Source organism: Polypterus senegalus, chromosome 1 (assembly GCF_016835505.1).
Source record: "Polypterus senegalus isolate Bchr_013 chromosome 1, ASM1683550v1, whole genome shotgun sequence".
NCBI classification, from domain to species: Eukaryota; Metazoa; Chordata; class Cladistia; order Polypteriformes; family Polypteridae; genus Polypterus; species Polypterus senegalus.
The window spans coordinates 320,865,347-320,880,023 of NC_053154.1; positions in this window are offsets into that span (position 1 = coordinate 320,865,347).

The following is a 14,677-nucleotide window of genomic DNA, read 5'->3' on the forward strand; positions in this document are numbered from 1 at the left end:
CTGCACTCCCAGATATTTAAAGGTCTGCACCCTCTGCACAGTCACCTCTGATGATCACAGGGTCCACAGGGGCCTGGGCCTCCTAAAATCCACCACCAGCTCCTTGGTCTTGCTGGTGTTAAGGTGTAAGTGGTTTGAGTCGCACCATTTAACAAAGTCTTTGATTAGTTTCCTATACTCCTCCTCCTGCCCACACCTGATGCAGCCCACAATAGCAGTGTCATCAGCGAACTTTTGCACGTGGCAGGACTCCGAGTCATATTGGAAGTCTGATGTATATAGATTGAACAGGACCGGAGAAAGGTCACTGGATAGCATCCATGTCTCATAAACACATAGCAAGACAGGAAGCACCAGGACTCTAAAAACTTGGACCTTTGTCCTTTTGCAGAGATATTGCGAGCGGCCACTATGAGAGCATAATTTAGAGGTAATATAATTTAGATGTAACATAATTCAAATGTAACAGTATTTTTGTTTGCAGTGTGCACATTGAAATATAAGAATTGGTTTAGGAAAAATACTGAGATGGTCAAGTAAAGAATGTACCAGAAGAAAGGCTGATGTAATATACAAAATGTGCTGAAAGGATGACTAAGAGATGACTAAGAAATCAGCAGATGTCCGACACAATCGGAATGGACAGTTGTTATATACACAGACATTTCAAGGGTGTTAGCTCAACTCAAAGGTATAAGAAGAACCAGAAAAATAATAAGATTATAATGCTGGATATCATGGCCGGCCTGTACATGGGTACTGTGAGTGCTGTGCAGAGTGGTGACAAGACCTCTGTGTTTTTCCAGGTTGATTCTACGGTTCGTCAGGGGTGTGTTCTGCTCCTACTCTGTTCAGTGCTTATATAGACTGGGTGTTGGGCAAGGTCGTGGGGTCCAGTGGTTGTGGGGCATCTGTTGGCGAAGAAAGATTCACAGATCTTGACTTTGCTGACGATGCTGTGATCTTCGCGGAGTCAATGGAGGCTCTGATCAGGACCCTTGAGAGACTGAGTGAGGAGTCTAAGTGTCTGGGCTTGTGAGTGTCCTGATAAAAATCAACAGCCAGGCCTTTAATGACCTCTTGGGCACGGCCATCAGCAGTGTGTCTGTCTGCAGAGAGAGTGTCGACCTCGTCGAGAGGTTTACTTACCTTGGCAGTGACATTCATGTCTCTGGTGACTCTTCCTATGAAGTCAGTAGACGGATTGGGAGAGCATGAGGTCACTGGAAAGGGGTATGTGGCGCTCCCGATATCTGCAAAGGGACGAAGGTCCAAGTCTTTAGAGTCCTGGTGCTTCCTGTCTTGTTATATGGTTGCGAGACATGGATGCTACCCAGTGACCCGAGATGAAGACTGGACTCCTTTGGTATTGTGTTTCTTCAGAGAGTCCTTGGGTACTGCTGGTGTCACTTTGTGTTGCTCATGGAGTCCCGAATGAGGCACATGACCTGCATTGTGAGGGAGCGTCAGTTATGGCACTACGGCCATGTGGCGTGTTTCCCTGAGGGTGATCTGCCTCGTAAGATCCTAATTGTTGGGGACCTGAGTGGCTGGACCAGGCCAAGGGGTCGCCCACGTAACACCTGGCTGCAGCAGATAGAGGGTCATTTCCAGAGGGTGGGACTGGACCGTGTGCCTGCCTTGGGGGGGTTGCCAACCGGGATCCCAAGTTGTTTCATCATGTAGTGGTTGCGGCAACGCAATGTACCAGTACATGCTCCCCAACTTGAACTTGAACTTGTAGTGCCCTGTGACGACCTGGAATCATTTCAGGATATGGAGAATAGCCATGAAGGGTGTCCCATTACTGTTATGAAAATATCACCCAGCTTATCAAACCTGCTTAATCCAGTACAAGATGGCAGTGGGTTTGGGGGGTGGTCTATTCTGTTGACAACAAAGCTTTAACAGGATGGCACTCATTCTTACCCGCACTTCATATAGTGCCAGTTTAAAGTTGAGAATTAACCAAACCTAAGAGAAAAACCAGAATAGTTGGAGAAGCATTCCATACAGGAACCAGGAGAGCAAGCAAACTCCATATATATTGCATTTTACATATATGCGCTCATAACATTTGCAAAAAAATGTTTACACGACAGTGCCCTGCTTTGGGCTGGCGGCCTGCCCGGGGTTTGTTTCCTGCCTTGCGCCCTGTGTTGGCTGGGATTGGCTTCAGCAGACCCCTGTGACCCTGTAGTTAGGATGTAGCCGGTTAGATAATGGATGGATGGATGTTTACAGGCAGCTCTTTGCATAGCCAATGATGGTAATTATTTTTTTAAATATTTCTTAAATTAAAAATTACAAACCTGAGCGACCACCGGTGAAGCTGCCTGACCTCAGGAACATGCAGGCCAGAAGCAGGCTGGGGGGATTATTTTGATGCTCATAAAATGAAGAACACTTGACACCTCGGCTGTGTCATTTGGCGCACAATGGGGTGTGAATGCCGTTAACAGCGTTTTAAATAGAACTGTGTTGAAATTCATTTGTCATAAATTATCGCGCATTGTTTTTAGAAAATCAGCCCTATCTTTCCGTTCAGTGAGCTCAGCTCCGTATTTATTCCTCATGTCACATTTTCTGAGTCCCACCTCAGGACTGAGCATTTCATAGTCAGCTAAAGAAATGACTGTTGGCTCCACATTTAAGCCTCGAAGAACATCGAGTTGGAAATTATGGCCTTTTCATTTTTCTAAACTTGTGTAGATTAGATAAACTTTATTAATTCCAAAATGAATTAAGGAAAATAAAAAACAAGAAAACAGGCAGATAATACAGACGCTCAATCAATCAGTAAATCAAAATAAACTTAACAAGTACATCCGGAGGAAGCATTGAATTGTCTGATAGCAATTGGAAGAAAAGACCCCCAGAAGCACTTCTTAGCACACCATGGGGGAATAATCCTGTGGCTAAAAAGTACTCTAAGAGAGCGCCTCCCAGAGGCCTCCCATCCAATTTTGCTGCCATCCTCTTTTCTAGTGTGTCCGGGGTCCGCCATGTGTCACTTTGTGTAAACACCCAGCCGCGGGTCATGGCCAACAGCTTGTGGCAGCCTAAAATTTTAGGAATTTACATAACAGATCAGTTCATACACTTCCACTTAAGACCAAGATCAAGGTTCTAGTCCCATTAGTTCATGAGAAATCGCATGACCTACAGACAGACCTTAGCATTGTACATTATTACATACAATAAACTTTATTAATCGCAAGGGAAATTCACATGCAAACAGCAGCAGAAACATAAAAGAACAAGGATACAGACTCATAAGACAAATAATACACCCAATCTATCAATTGACATGCAAATAAAGAAGTAAATGAACAAACAAACAAATGAATAAATAAATATACTGTAGGTTGTTCAGATTCTCAAAATGGAATTTCAAAATAAACGTAACGAGTGCCATGGGAGGAAGCATTGAAATGCCTGACAGCAGTGAGCAGAAAAGACCCCCAGAGGTGCTTCTTAGCACACCGTACTCCAAGAGAGCACCTCCTGCAGGAGATGGAAGGGATTTTTCATGATGGCATCCAATTTTGCCCCCATCCTCTTTTCCACAACAGCTTCCACTGTGTCCAGGGTCCCTGATAGGTTTGTTCAGCCATTGTGCTACTTTTGAGCTTAAGTTGCTTCCCCAGGAGACCCCAGCGTAGAATACCACCCTGGCTACTATGGAATGGTAGAACATTTCCAGCAGCTTGCTGTGCACATCAGAAGACCTCAGAGTCTCCTTAGGAAGTCCAATCTGCTCTGGTCCTTATACCACCAGCACCACTATCTTGTCAGACCAGGCCAGTTTGTTGTTTTTTGTGGACCCCCAGGTACATGTAGTTCTTCACATCCATTCGGGTCCACTACTTCTCATTAGACGATCAAATGAATACTACAGTCGTCTGCTGGGATTAAACAACTGGCTGAAAGGCTTCAGTGAGAATCAAGACATTGGGTTCATCGACAACTGGGACCTGTTCTAGGAAAGGCCGCGTTTCTTCAAGCGGGATGGCCTGCATCTGAATAGATTCGGCGCCCGGGTCCTCTCTGAAAACATCGCTAAGGTAATTCGTCTCTCTTGATTGTCTATTTCTACTCTGAACGCCTTCCGTAATGCTAATGCTTTGCTAGGACATGATAATTGCTTAACAAAGTCTTCCGTAAAAGCGCACAACATTAATACTCTAATAACCGATCTTAATGCACGCAAAAAATCTAGGCAGTGCGGAATAACCACTAATAATTTAATTACAATTACCACTTTAGATGAACAACGAATTAAAACTATAAAAACAGATTATAGATTAAATAAAAAATACACACAAAGCGACGCTAACAAAAATAACTTAGTTTCTGTTCCAAACACCAATAACGCACGTAGAATTCAGCTCTGCTCCTCCGAAACATTAAATATGGCACTATTAAATGTTAGAGCATTAACTAACAAGATGGTTTTTTTTCAATGATCTTATTAGTGATAGAAAAATTGATTTTATTGCACTAAGTGAAACATGGCTTAGCTCAGATGGCGCAGCTGTTTTAATCAAATCTTCGCCTCCGAATTACAGTTTGTGGCAGTAGGGGCGCTAGCGCTCCCTTGAACCCTCAGGTACCACGCCAAACACCAGGTAAAAGTCCAACAATAATTATTTTTATTACAATAATTACGTGCACTAAGCACCCTCCACTCCACACTACTCATAAACAATGACAATACTCTAATAATAAATCAATAAACCAATCCTCCACTCCCAGACGCGTTGCCCTCCTACCACCCAGCTCAGCTCAGTGTCTGGACTGAGCCATCGTCCTTTTATAGCCCCAGACCCGGAGGTGTTCCTGTCCCATCTGTCCACAGTTCCTTATTCCTTCCGGGTCAGGGCAATCAGTTCTTCACTTCAACCCGGGAGCACGTCGTTCCTTCCCGTCACGTGACCGTGACGTACTCCCAGGTCATAAGGCATAAAAGAGCCCATAAGCCCCCCCACAGCGACTCCTGGTGGTCCGCAAGGTATCCAGCAGGGCTGTGTATAAATACTACAAAGTCCATAAGGCCCTGCTGGACCTCGGGGCACGATCCTGCTGTCGGGAGAGCTCCTCCTGACGGCCTGGGGGTGAGGACCGGCATGAGAAGCTGGCAGTCCTCCACAAGTTTTACTCGTGCAGATCAACAAGGAAAGAAAGGCGGTGGCTTGGCAAACATTTACCTGAGTCGGTTAAAGTGTAGAGGTCAGTTTTGGTAAATTCAAGTCCTTTCAGTATCTCGCCGTTATTATTCATGGAGATTCTCACTTTCTAGTATTATCCGTGTATAGACCTCCTAAATTTAACTCGTCTTTCTTTGAGGAATTCCCTGACTTAATGTTAATTTTAATTACGAACTACGACACACTCCTAATACTCGGTGACTTTAACTTTCATATCGATAATCAATGTGACCAAAAAGTAAAAGAATTCATGAATCTCCTGGACTCTTTTGATTTGGGACAGCTTGTAAATCAGCCTACACATAAAGCAGGTCATACGTTAGACTTGGTGATTACTACAGGACTTAAAGTTGATATAAAGCAGATCATTGATAGTGGTCTATCAGACCACTTTCTTTTACTATTTAATATAGAAATAATGATAGAAAACATTCACAAGAAGCATATTGTTAAAAAACACTTCTTTGACTCATCAGCAGCTTTAAAACTTACAAACATTCTAAGCAATCAGTCCGTTTATAGTGCCAACTACAATAGCGAGGATAATGTAAATAGTAAGGTGGAAAAATTTAATACTAAGGTAAGAGCTGCTGTTGACAGAGTTGCACCTGAAAAGACAGTTAAAAAAATCTTCTACCATGGAAGACCCAAAGAGTGTCTGATTTAAAGAGAACATGCTGTAGAACTGAGTATAAATGGAGAAAAACTAAACTAACTATCCACTATGAGATATTGAAGGTTAAAATAACAGAATACAATAACACAGTCCGTCTTGAGAGGCGCTGCTATTTCTCTAAGATTATAAATAACAATGCTAGTAATCCCAGAGTCTTATTCTCTACGATTGATCGTCTGCTAAACCCAGGTAACTCAAAGGAATGCCTCCTAAGTACTTCCAGTGAAACCTGTGAGGCTATTGCTGTATTTTTCAATCAAAAAATTAATGATACAGTATTAGAAATAACATAGTACATCTCCCCAACACTCCTCCATCCTCCTGATCCCCAGTACTCTGTTATAAACAAATTAAATTCTTTCACCAGCATAGATTTACCTGATTTATATAAAATTATTTCTCAACTGAAACCCTCCACCTGCGTCCTTGACCCGATACCAACAAGGTTTTTCAAAGAAGTATCAGGCGTGCTAATTGACAATATTCTGACATAGTAAATTCATCATTAGATACGGGGTCTTCCCAGACTGTCTTAAGACTGCTGTAGTTAAACCCCTGCTCAAGAAAAATAATCTTGACTCCTCTGCTTTTGAAAATTTTAGACCCATCTCTAACCTGCCCTTCTTAAGTAAAGTTCTAGAGAAGGCAGTCATTATGCAGTTAAATGACCACCTAAATAAACATGCTATTCTTGATAAATTTCAGTCAGGTTTTAGAACAAATCACAGCACAGAAACTGCACTCGTTAAAGTAGTAAATGACTTGTGGGTAAATGCAGACAGAGGCCATTTATCTGTTCTCATCCTCTTAGATCTGAGTGCCGCATTTGACACCATTGATCACAATATTCTTAGAAATCGCCTTAGTCAATGGGTGGGCCTCTCTGGCAGTGTCTTAAATTGGTTTGAATCCTACCTGGCAGGGAGAAAATTCTTTGTTAGTTGTGGTAATTACAACTCAAAGACACATGATATCCTATATGGTGTTCCACAAGGCTCTATCCTGGGTCCGCTGCTCTTTCAATCTACATGCTTCCGTTGGGTCAGATTATCTCAGGGCACAACGTGAGCTACCACAGCTATGCTGATGACACACAGCTGTACTTATCAATAGCACCTGATGACCCGACTTTTGATTCACTAACACAATGTCTTACTGTGTTTCTGAATGGATAAATAGTAATTTTCTCAAGCTAAATAAAGAGAAAACTGAAATTTTAGTGATTGGCAATAATGGATACAATGAGGTTATTAGAAATAAACTTGATGCATTAGGATTAAAAGTCAAGACGGAGGTAAAGACTTAGGGTAATTGTTGACTGTAATCTGAATTTTAAATGCATATTCATCAGATCACTAGGACAGCATTTTTCATTTAAGAAACATAGCTAAAGTTAGACCTCTTATATCACTGAAAGATGCTGAGAAATTAGTTCACGCTTTTGTTTTCAGTCGACTAGATTACTGTAACGCACTCCTCTCAGGACTACCCAAAAAAGACATAAATCACTTGCAACGAGTGCAGAATGCAGCTGCTAGAATCCTAACTAGGAAAAGAAAATCCGAGCACATTTCTCCAGTTTTGATGTCACTACACTGGTTACCTGTGTCATTCAGAATTGACTTTAAAATACTGCTTATGGTTTATAAAGCCTTAAATAATCTCGCCCCATCTTATATATCGTAATGTCTGACACCTTATATCCTAAATCGTAACCTTAGATCTTCAAATGAGTGTCTCCTTAGAATTCCAAAAGCTAAACTTAAAAGAAGTGGTGAGGCGGCCTTCTGCTGCTATGCACCTAAAATCTGGAATAGCCTGCCAATAGGAATTCACCAGGCTAATACAGTAGAGCACTTTAAAACACTGCTGAAAACACTTTACTTTAACATGGCCTTCTCATAACTTCACCTTCATCTAATCCTGATACTCTGTGTATTCAATTTATTATAATAACTATTCATGGTGGCTCTAAAATCCATACTAACCCCTACTCTTGCTTCTGTTTCTTTTCCCAGTTTTCTGTGGTGGCGACCTGCACCATCACCACCTGATCAAAGCAACGTGATGTCCTACATTGATGGATTGAAAGCCAGAAGTCTACTATCATCATCAAGTCCTTCCAAGAGAACCCTAAACACAAAGAGGACTTTCATTTATGTTAGGAAATGCCCAGAGGGGGCTGGGTGGTCTCGTGGCCTCAGAACCCCTGCGGATTTTATTTTTTCTCTCCAGCCATCTGGAGTTTTTTTTTTGTTTTTTCTATCCTCCCTGGCCATCGGACCTTACTCTTATTCTGTGTTAATTAGTGTTGTCTTATTCTAATTCTTATTTTGTCTTTTATTTCTCTTTTCTTCATCATGTAAAGCACTTTGAGCTTACATTATTTGTATGAAAATGTGCTATAGAAATAAATGTTGTTGTTGTTGTTCACCACTTCCATATCCTCCTCCTGAATGGTGACTGGTGTCAAAGACTCTTTGGTGCACCAGAAGTCCACCACCAGCTCATTTGTCTTGTTGATGATGAGCTGCAGGTCGTTGCCCCCGCACCACAAGACAAAGTCCGCCGCAACCTTCCTATACTCTGAGTCATCTCCATTATTAATGCAGCCTGTAATGGACGAGTCATCTGAACATTTCTGGTGATGGCCAGTGCTGGTATTGTGCTGGAAGTCTCTTGTGTAGATGGTGAACATGAAGGGGGACGGGACGGTTCTCTGAGCTGCTCCAGTAGTACACACCACCATTTTTGACACACAGTCCCTCAGCCTGTCAGTCAGGTAGTCCATGATCCAGGAGAATGTGAGGACATCAAGACTCAAAGCCTTGAGCTTTTTCCCTGGTCGATGAGAGCAGAATGGTTGCAAAGGAACTGGTCAAATCAAAGAACACGACTTGACTGTGGTGTCGATCAGATATGGTCTGATCTTGCTGATATTGTTGCATCACCTAGAGACTTGAAGAACAGTTGGTCATCAGTCATCACCCTAAGGTTGCATCCTAATCTGACTGGTGTTATGAACCAAGATGAACAGAAGTGGGGTGCTGAATAGATGGACGAGCTGGGATGGACTCCCTCAAGCATGTTGTATTAAAGGACGTACATCTTAAAGACATTGATAATGGTGGTCTCCGTTATGACTTAAAAGAGGCCTGTCTTACTTACCTAAAAAAATCAACACAATATACACCAAGTGTGGTAATTCGTTCTCTTACTTCTGCCCCTGCTCTTTTGTCTGGCTGATGTTGAGTTGCAGCCAGAGCTTCATGATAAGGGCGTATCACATTGCCTGGCTGCTCCAGAGATTTCAAGGTCTCTTTTTATCCATGTGGGGTTTTCCTGGATACTCCAGTTTTCCTTGCAATCACAAAGAGTTACATTGATGTGCCACTTCCATTTTGAACCCGACACCGTCGATAGTCATGAGTGGAATGAGCCGGCAAATGAGGACACTCACACATCCAAGCAAAGGGGACGGTGAAAAAGTGCTCAGTGCTTTTATTAAAAACAATTCAGAAATGAAAACAATTAGGTGCAGTGTTAAGATCAATACGTAAATAATTCAAACACTAAAGATGCTGGTGGAGATTAAAAACAGTTCAATAAATGATCCATTAAAAATGAGGAGGTTAAAACCAGAGACAGTCCATAAAAACAGTGCTTCCCTGTAAACCTGGCATCTCCTCCCCTTATCCTGTCCGGACCTTTTAGAAGGAGGAGACGCCCGGGGTCGGGTGCAGTCAACCTTCATCTTGGGGCTCCATTCCCTGCCGCCCTTCCCTCGGCCTATGCAGGGCAACCCGTTGAGCTCCACACGCATCTCCCGCCGCTCACTTTCGGGCCTTGTGGGGAGACGCCATCAATCGGGCCGCTGCTACTCTCAAGAAAGCGCACAGTAGGAGTGCCCCCTTTCACAGCCTCCGGGTCCCATGGCTCTGGGGCTCACTTCCGACCACCTGCCTCACTCCATTCAGCTCGGGCGCTCTCTGTCTCTGCCTTCTATCTTCCCTATTCACCTCCTTCGTGTCTCTGGAGTCTACTTCTCTTGGTTACTGGCCAGTCTGCTTTCTTCTCGGTCCTCTCATCTGCTTTCTTCCTCCTAACTCTCGTGCTTTCCTTCGAAAAATGGGGGCATGTCACAGCTGCGGCAATCAGCAGCTCCCAACGCCAATTTGGGTCAAGGGTGGTCCTGCACCCGTGCATTAAGCGCTGGGCCATCTGCTCCCACATCACACACGGGATCCTCTCTCACCTCATGGTGGAGACGCTGCCTTCTTGATAATGTGACGTGTTTCAACATGGTGTTTAGTGTGATAGTCCTCTCTTGATCTCATCAGATCACCGAATTCTTCTTCTAGCTGAGTCTCCTGTGTGTCTTATGGGTTGATGTATTTGACTGTAAGTGCAGTATGTCTGGCTTCTGTGAATTAAATGAGAAAATATTCACATCAAACAATAATAATTAGCACTAACAGTAATATACTAGCGTCCATTAGGTAAGTAGCAACTCTAATGGATTGTATCACACACAATAACAATAAATGCTACATTACAAACGGGCAACAGTAACTTCAAACTAAATATTCAAAAGGCATTAAGACCATCTGCTTAGTAAACTGGAAATGCACTTAGCAGAGTCAACACCATTTAATAAATTTAAAGTATCAATCAATGTGTGCAAAGTTACCAGACGTAAGTCTAAGTTATTAATCTATAAGTGTTTAGGGTGGCAAGCAGCAGGCTAAATATGAACAATAAAAGAAAGATGCTTAGCATTTTTACTAGACGTGAAGAAAAAAGATTAAAAAAGAACACCCCACAACTGTCTCTGAAATAACATGAAATTGGCAAAACTCATTGTCCCCATCATTGTTTATTCCATCCATCCATCCATCCATCCATTATCCAACCCGCTATATCTTAACTACAGGGTCACGGGGGTCTGCTGGAGCCAATCCCAGCCAACACAGGGCACAAGGCAGGAAACAAAACCCCGGGCAGGGCGCTAGTCCACCGCAGGGCACACACACACACACCAAGCACACACTAGGGACAATTTAGGATCGCCAATGCACCTAACCTGCATGTCTATGGCCATGTCCAACAAATATCAGACTTTGCTTTAGAGTTTTGACTCAACAGAATATTTCAAATAATAATGCAAATGAAAATGGCCTGGACTAAAATGATAGGACCCTTCACCATTGCTTTGTGTTGCTTTTCAGAAAACTGAGTTTTTTTGGAAAAAATATTCAGCCCTCAAAGAGTTAAGACTGATTAAATCTTCTGATTCTATCAACGGTATCCTCAAAAGTTCCTTGGTAGCAGTGTGGCCCCCCTGGTGGGCTCCTAATGTAGTGTTACTGATAGAGCAGATTACTCCCTCCCAGGAGCAGGGCGGCTCTAGGCTTGGTGGTCCCTTCGCCCGCCAATGTCAATATGGTATCTTATGCACCATAAGATGGCCACGTTCATTGCGGACACTGCATAGCCGCCTCGTGCTCATGACACAAGCGTTTAACTTATGATAAATTTCAGGATTGCTCCTTCCTGTGACGCAATGAAAGCCTCCTGAGCCGCCATTGTCCTTCGTTTCGAATAACCAGATTCGTGTACTCGAAATCTCTTCATTTTGCTTAGAATGGGTATGCGAATGTCTTGTGTCTCCTATCCGACCAGATATTCACTATGACTATTGAGCTAACACTAATACTTTATTAAAACTAGGTGAAACATTAACGTGTTAGACGGCTCGCCCACTTGCACTAGCTTCGCTTCAGCTGTCAGCTGTGTCGTTATTTTCTCTTTCTATTTTATATTCAATATATATTGGTGTGGCGGCCCCTGGGATTTGGCGGCCCTGTGCAGTTGCACCGTTTGCACATCCCTAAGGCCGCCCCTGCCAGGAGCCACCAAAATGAATCTGCTGGCTGACCAGTTGTGCCTGAAGTGTCCTGACAGCTTCCTGAAGTTCAGAACTTTCTCCATGGACATTTGATAACAGCACAACTGGTTTACTTGTCAGGAAATGAAGAGGAAGAACACCATTAAGAAGGAATCTGCATTCATACTGGTCAGCAAATCCCAATGAACTCCTTGGGTGGTGAGATATTTAAGCAATCCAGCCACCCCTTTGACATTCTGTCGGCCAACTTTGGTGATGAATGATCTGAAGCTATCCATACTAGTAAGGGTGGAGGGTCAGCCATCTTAGGGATGATTGGATTAACTCTCCATCTGCAACACTGTAGTGCCTATAGGCATTTGGTGAGTGAAAAAGAGAGGGAGTGGAGGACCACGAGGCGCCACATGTCCTTAGGACTGATCTTATAATAAAACAAAGTAGAAATGGACAACCTGAACTGGAATACCAGGATCACAGAACTGTCATCATCTGATTGCGAGAAGGTTTACATGGGTCATCTAGCCTGGAATTAAGGAAGTCGCATCTGGAAGGACTTTTGGTATGGACAGGGTGGCCTGTTCTGTGCATTAATGGACAACTAAATGGAGACTAGCATGAAGTGAAGGTAAATTATTGGCTTCATTTAGACTATGCATTTTTTTTGTAAAACTTCTTTACCCTTTAAACAATTTTGAGGACCTGGACCAGAGCAGAGCAGAGTCACAAGTCTGTCAAAGGGGGCTCCCAAACACACATTTTGCCATCAGTCATCCTGCGCTAGGAAACTGGAGTCTCGGGAGAAACCGTCAGAAACACCATGAGATTGTGACAGGAACTGAAAGGCACAGCAAAGTGAAAAGCTGAACGTGAGGAAGAAATTTAACTGAGAGGTATTGAAACTTACTAACACTCATATAACAAAATATGTTAAGAAGAGAGACCAGATGGCTCTGCTGGACTCAGGAAATGGACTTGAAGTCTTGAAGTTGGGAGGGGCTGAATCTGAGTGGAAGGCAAACTGGGGACGGCGCTTAGTTGTGTGAAAGTCCGAACAACTATTGACATGAGAAGTGGAACTGCGGGAAATGAGGATCTATTATTTAGACAGTGGTGACCTCTGCTGGCTGCATGTGATAACATACTTTGTAACCAGATCACGTGTGTTTGAGGGTCATTTGTTTCTTTATTACATATATACATATATATATATATATATATATATATATATATATATATATAATGTATATATATATATATATATATATATATATATATATATATATATATATATATATATATATACACACACACATACAGTGGTGTGAAAAACTATTTGCCCCCTTCCTGATTTCTTATTCTTTTGCATGTTTGTCACACAAAATGTTTCTGATCATCAAACACATTTAACCATTAGTCAAATATAACACAAGTAAACACAAAATGCAGTTTTTAAATGATGGTTTTTATTATTTAGGGAGAAAAAAAAATCCAAACCTACATGGCCCTGTGTAAAAAAAGTAATTGCCCCTGAACCTAATAACTGGTTGGGCCACCCTTAGCAGCAATAACTGCAATCAAGCGTTTGCGATAACTTGCAATGAGTCTTTACAGCTCTGGAGGAATTTTGGCCCACTCATCTTTGCAGAATTGTTGTAATTCAGCTTTATTTGAGGGTTTTCTAGCATGAACCGCCTTTTAAGGTCATGCCATAGCATCTCATTTGGATTCAGGTCAGGACTTTGACTAGGCCACTCCAAAGTCTTCATTTTGTTTTTCTTCAGCCATTCAGAGGTGGATTTGCTGGTGTGTTTTGGGTCATTGTCCTGTTGCAGCACGCAAGATCGCTTCAGCTTGAGTTGACGAACAGATGGCCGGACATTCTCCTTCAGGATTTTTGGTAGACAGTAGAATTCATGGTTCCATCTATCACAGCAAGCCTTCCAGGTCCTGAAGCAGCAAAACAACCCCAGACCATCACACTACCACCACCATATTTTACTGTTGGTATGATGTTCTTTTTCTGAAATGCTGTGTTCCTTTTACGCCAGATGTAACGGACATTTGCCTTCCAAAAGTTCAACTTTTGTCTCATCAGTCCACAAGGTATTTTCCCAAAAGTCTTGGCAATCATTGAGATGTTTCTTAGCAAAATTGAGACGAGCTCTAATGTTCTTTTTGCTTAACAGTGGTTTGCGTCTTGGAAATCTGCCATGCAGGCCGTTTTGCCCAGTCTCTTTCTTATGGTGGAGTCGTGAACACTGACCTTAATTGAGGCAAGTGAGGCTTGCAGTTCTTTAGACGTTGTCCTGGGGTCTTTTGTGACCTCTCGGATGAGTCGTCTCTGCGCTCTTGGGGTCATTTTGGTTGGCCGGCCACTCCTGGGAAGGTTCACCACTGTTCCATGTTTTTGCCATTTGTGGATAATGGCTCTCACTGTGGTTCGCTGGAGTCCCAAAGCTTTAGAAATGGCTTTATAACCTTTACCAGACTGATAGATCTCAATTACTTCTGTTCTCATTTGTTCCTGAATTTCTTTGGATCTTGGCATGATGTCTAGCTTTTGAGGTGCTTTTGGTCTACTTCTCTGTGTCAGGCAGCTCCTATTGAAGTGATTTCTTGATTGAAACAGGTGTGGCAGTAATCAGGAAATTGAACTCAGGTGTGATACACCACAGTTAGGTTATTTTTAACAAGGGGCAATTACTTTTTCACACAGGGTCATGTAGGTTTGGATTTTTCTCTCCTAAATAATAAAAACCATCATTTAAAAACTGCATTTTGTGTTTACTTGTGTTATATTTGACTAATGGTTAAATGTGTTTGACGATCAGAAACATTTTGTGTGACAAACATGCAAAAGAATAAAAAATCAGGAAGGGGGCA